This window comes from Mustela lutreola, chromosome 3 (assembly GCF_030435805.1).
Source record: "Mustela lutreola isolate mMusLut2 chromosome 3, mMusLut2.pri, whole genome shotgun sequence".
Lineage (NCBI taxonomy): Eukaryota > Metazoa > Chordata > Mammalia > Carnivora > Mustelidae > Mustela > Mustela lutreola.
The window spans coordinates 39,192,449-39,197,796 of NC_081292.1; the positions used below are offsets into that span (position 1 = coordinate 39,192,449).

The following is a 5,348-nucleotide window of genomic DNA, read 5'->3' on the forward strand; positions in this document are numbered from 1 at the left end:
TAGCTGGGATTCGACCCCAGACCATCTGACTCTAGATGTGCTTCTATTTAAAATAATTTTTAAAAAGATAATTTATGTATTTATTTGAGAAAGAGAGCAAGAGAGCATGAGTGGGGGTGGAGGGACAGAGGAAGAGGAAGCAGACTCCCCACCGAGCAGGGAACCCAATGTGGGGCTCCATCCCAGGACCCCAAGAGCATGATCCCAGCCAAAGGCAGATGCCCAACCAACTGAGCCACCCAGGCACCCCTCTAGATGTGTTTTTATAACAAATTATCATTCATATTAGTGCTCTGCAGTCTGCTTTCTTTTCATTTAAAAATGATTTATAATGAACATCTTTCCATGTCAATGCAGATTTTCACCATTAGTATCAAATATATGTAACCAACCCCCTTCAGATGGACTTTTGGGTTGTTTCACATTTTTTGCTACTGTGTACATACATCTTTGCTCTTTTACTTTTTAAAATGATTTATTTCAGGGCACCTGGGTGGCTCAGTGGCTTAAGCCTCTGCCTTCGGCCCGGATCATGATCTCAGGGTCCTGGGACAGAGCCCCGCATCAGGATCTCTGCTCAATGGGGAGCCTGCTTTCCCCTCTCTCTTTGCCTGCCTCTCTACTTGTGATTTCTCTCTCTGTCAAATAAATAAAATCTTTTAAAAAAATGACTTATTTTTAAAAGTGGGTTTTGTTTTTGTTTTTGTTTTTTTACAGGGCTGGGGAGGGGTAACATTGTGACTTCACTGTGAGGAAGATTCTCAATGACCCTTCCACCAGCACTGGCCTCTGAAGACTTGCCTAGTAATCTTGGGAGTTGAACTCACAAGTCAGAGAGTCCCTAGTGCCACCTAGTGGTTCTATCTCTAAATTGTAGTAGCTGCATTTTGAGATCATTCAAGAACACTCCAGGAAGGATTTTAAACAAATGTTGCCCATTTTCCACTATTATAATAATACTGTAATTATCAAAATTTATTCATATTTAAGATCACTTCTTTAGCGAATGTGGTCACAAAAACTCTCTATACATTGTCAAAAGGTATAAACATTAATTTTTTTGGTCTCACTAACATACAATTTCACTTATATGTGGAATCTAAAAAACAAATCAAACAGAACAAAACCAGACTCATAATACAGGAAATAGATTGGTGTTTGCCAGAGAGGAGGGGCCTTTGGGGGGTGTGGGCAAAATGGACGAAGGGGATCAAGAAGCACAAACTTTCAGTTTTAAAACAAGTCATGGGGAGGTAATGTGCAGCTGGGAGAACATGGTCGATAATATTGTATTAACTTTGCACGGGGATAGATGGCAACTAGACTTACTGAGGTGATCATTTTGCAATGTATACGAAGGTTGAATCGCTGTGTTGTATGCTTGAAAATAATAATGTTTCTTGATTATATAAATGAATGAATGAATAAAATAAATAAATAAGCAAAGGTATGGCCAAAAATCAGAGAATGGTTTGTTAGTGATGTAAATAAGAAAGTTTAAAACAAAAAAATTTTGTCTCATAAATATAATATGTATTACAAATACAACAAAGAATGAAAATTACATTAAAATCTGAGAAAAATAGAGGGACCTACAATTTTATTAGCCAGTGAAATAACTTTTTAGGGATGACTTAGGTGAATTTCACTGCAATATCTTTAAAAACAAAATTAATGACACAGGTATACACAGTTTAATAGCCTGCTTTCTTTATTTCTTTTTTTTTTTTTAAAGATTTTTATTTGTTTATTTGACACATCACAAGTAGGCAGAGAGGCAGAGAGAGAGAGAGAGAGAGAGAGAGGAGGAGGAGGAGGCAGGCTCCCCGCTGAGCAGAGAGCCCGATGCAGGGCCCAATCCCAGGACCCTGGGATCATGACCCGAGCCAAAGGCAGAGGCCTTAACCACTGAGCCACCCAGGCGCCCCAATAGCCTGCTTTCTTAAAAAAATACTTTTTTGTTGTCCTGTTCTACAATCTGACTTTCTCAAGGGGCCCTTAAGATCAGAAGCTTTGCCTTATTTATTGCTATATCATTAACATACCCAACAGTGTTGGACAAATACCGGTTGACCAAGCAAAATTTTGCAAGAGCTGAATTGCAATTGCATGCTTTTTTTTTTTTTTTTTTTTCCTTTCAATCGTTCCTCTCTCCGTTTCTACAAAGCGATGTCTCCTGGACTATGCAACTCCTGGTTCTACCATAAGGGGAAATAGTTTCAATACGGTAATTTGCTGATTGTTTAAGACTATTTTTATCTCTGGGCTTTGTCTTCTTTTCCCTTAGTTCTTTGTGTAGTCTGGTGCAGTGAGACAAAAGGAACCCCCTAGATGGGTTTAATTAGAAAACTTGCTGAAAGAGAGGAGTAAGGGGCTCCCTTAAGGGAGTAGTAAGGGGCAGAAAAACAAGGCGCAATCCGTATGTCCCTGTGGTCATCCCTTAGCCAACCTCTTGGTTTCTTGGGGTGGAAAACGGAGTGCCTGGCCTCTAGGGTCTTCTGCAGCCCAATCATCCTGGAGTTTAGAGTCCTAATAATGTCCGTATGGGGGAGATCGGGGGAAGTGCCATCTCCAAGAGAGAGACAGATGCATGAGAAATGAGGCACCGGCAGAGAGGGAGAGACAGGGGGCGCTGTGTGCATGGGGGACCCCATAAAGGGGCACCTGGTCCCTCGGCTCTCACGAAGGCCCCGCGCTTGGTTCAGTGCTCTGCTTTTGCCATCTTGAACATTTTCAGCAATTTTTGTTGAACAATTTCTGATCTCACATTTTCTTTCTTTCTTTTTTTTTTTTTTTAAAGATTTATTTATTTATTTGACAGACAGAGATCACAAGTAGGCAGAGAGGCAGACAGAGAGAGAGGAGGAAGCAGGCTCCCTGCTGAGCAGAGAGCCCGATGCGGGGCTCGATCCCAGGACCCTGGGATCATGACCTGAGCCGAAAGCAGAGGCTTTAACCCACTGAGCCACCCAGGCGCCCTGATCTCACATTTTCACTTTGCCCGGGGTGCCACAGGATTCAGCGGTCCTGGATCGGGAAGAGGATGGAGACGGGAGGACGGAAGTGGCGCAGATGGAAGAAAGAGCAGGCTGTGAAGAGAAGGGGGCGCCGTCCCTCTCTTACCTCGTGCTGTTGGGCCCCCAAGTCCCCGCTGAATGCTCCACCCACTCCCTGAGTGCCGGGGTCCCCATCAGAGCCTCCTTCACATAGCTCACAGGTGCAAAATGGACACACTTCCGGTATCTACTGCTCTCCCCCCTCACAGATAATTTATCTAGTCGGCTTAGTTTTTTTTTTTTTTTTTTTTTTCCTGTGAATTCAGTAAAAGTTTCACCTTAATACGCTGAGTATTTCCAGAGGCAGGCTCATGTCTAGTTTGCCCTGACCCTTCTGCAGTGACCTGCTGATTAAGACAGAACGAGAGAGATCATCTGTCCAGGGTGTGCCCCTTGGGCGAGAGTCGTGAGTGGCCACCCTTACCCAACTCGGGTTTTCCTCTGTCTTCCCCGACAAAAAAAGCCATGAGAATCCAAATACTTTTTTTTTTTTTTAAGATTTTTTATTTTAGAGAGAGTGCATGCGTGAGTGGGGAGAGGGGCAGAAAGAGAGGGAGAGAGGCAGACTCCCTGCTCATCCTGGAGCCGGGTGTGGGCTCAATCCCAGGACCCTGAGATCATGACCCTAGCTGAAACCAAGAGCCCCACCTCAGCCGGTTGAGCCATCCAGGCACCCCTCTGAAGGCATTCTTTCCAGAGTCTGCGGCAGCCCCTCCTTTGATGGGGAGGGAGGCCATGGAGGTCAGGCTACTGTAGTAAAAGCAAGCCTCTAGTGAAATACAATATAATTGTTAAATGTAGGCAGTTGCCTCTACCAGAATCCCAGACCTTGAACCCTCCTAGCTGAATGGACAGCTTACCTGTTAGCATGAGAAAGAACTGAGGGCCAAGGTACCAGGAGGGAATTTAATACGGATTTATCTATCTTAAACAGCATGCCAGGTGTCCAGAGAGGAGCTTTAAATGTACTATTTCATGTAACACCCACGACAACCCAGGGTGGTAAGCGCAGATTACTGCTCTCAGTTTACACATGAGGAAACTCAAATACAAAGACTGAAAAATATGTCTTAGGTCTCGGTAGTGGAATCAATACTCAGAGAGGTTTTTGAGGGTGATCCTTAAGGTCACAGAGAGACAGCTAACGTCCCCTTACTTGACTCCTTCCTGGACGTAAACAAAATGACTCGGGAGACTTCAAGGTCCCCCTCTATCCAGAGCTGACCTGTGACACTAAGCGTCCTGTCTGGAGTTGGGGGCCTGGGACTTAAACTTCTGAGGCTTCTCATCATAGACTTTTCATCTTGAAAGGGAACAGGTAGAGCAACAAGGTCTATGCAACAGGAATTTTTCATTCTGTTTTTCTTTTCACTAACCTCTAACTGAAATTTAGTATTTCCCTCAATTATAAACAGAAGCAATAAACCACAGTCTTGTTTGCAGTATCTGTGACTTTCTTTCTTTCTTTCTTTCTTTCTTTTTTTAAAATATTTTATTTATTTATTTGACAGACAAAGATCACAAGTAGGCAGAGAGGTAGGCAGAGAGACTGAAAGAGGGGGAAGCAGGCTCCCTGCTGAGCAGGTAGCCTGATGTGGGGCTTGAACCCAGGACCCTGGGATCACGACCTGAGCCTAAGGCAGAAGCGGTATTTTAAAAAAATTAATTAATTTATTTTCAGCATAACAGTATTCATTATTTTTTCACCACACCCAGTGCTCCATGCAATCCGTGCCCTCTGTAATACCCACCACTTGGTACCCCAACCTCCTACCCCCCCACCACTTCAAGCCCCTCAGATTGTTTTTCAAAGTCCATAGTCTCTCATGATTCATCTCCCCTTCCAATTTACCCCAACTCCCTTCTCCTCTCCATCTCCCCATGTCCTCCATGCTATTTGTTATGCTCCACAAATAAGTGAAACCGTATGATAATTGACTCTCTCTGCTTGACTTATTTCACTCAGCATAATCTCTTCCAGTCCCGTCCATGTTGCTACAAAAGTTGGGTATTTGTCCTTTCTGATGGAGGCATAATACTCCGTAGTGTATATGGACCACATTTTCCTTATCCATTCGTCTGTTGAAGGGCATCTTGGTTCTTTCCATAGTTTGGCGACTGTGGCCATTCTAAGGCAGAAGCTTTAACCCACTGAGCCACCGAGGCACCCCTATCTGTGACTTTCTTATCAACGGAAATCGCAGGTATTTTCATTTCACATGATGGGAGTTACAGATATTTCCAAATACCACTTATCCCCTTTACTGCTTTGAAATTATAGTAAAGAGACTC

At 43.6% G+C, this 5,348-nt stretch overlaps 1 long non-coding RNA gene across 1 annotated transcript; it reads left to right on the plus strand.

Annotated features, from left to right (window-relative positions):
* The first annotated feature begins 745 nt into the window (after positions 1–745).
* Positions 746–3,122, plus strand: LOC131828028 (uncharacterized). Its single transcript, XR_009352195.1, has 3 exons — positions 746–804; positions 2,168–2,227; positions 3,016–3,122. It is a non-coding gene; the product is annotated as an uncharacterized LOC131828028 (long non-coding RNA).
* Positions 3,123–5,348: the final 2,226 nt, after the last annotated feature.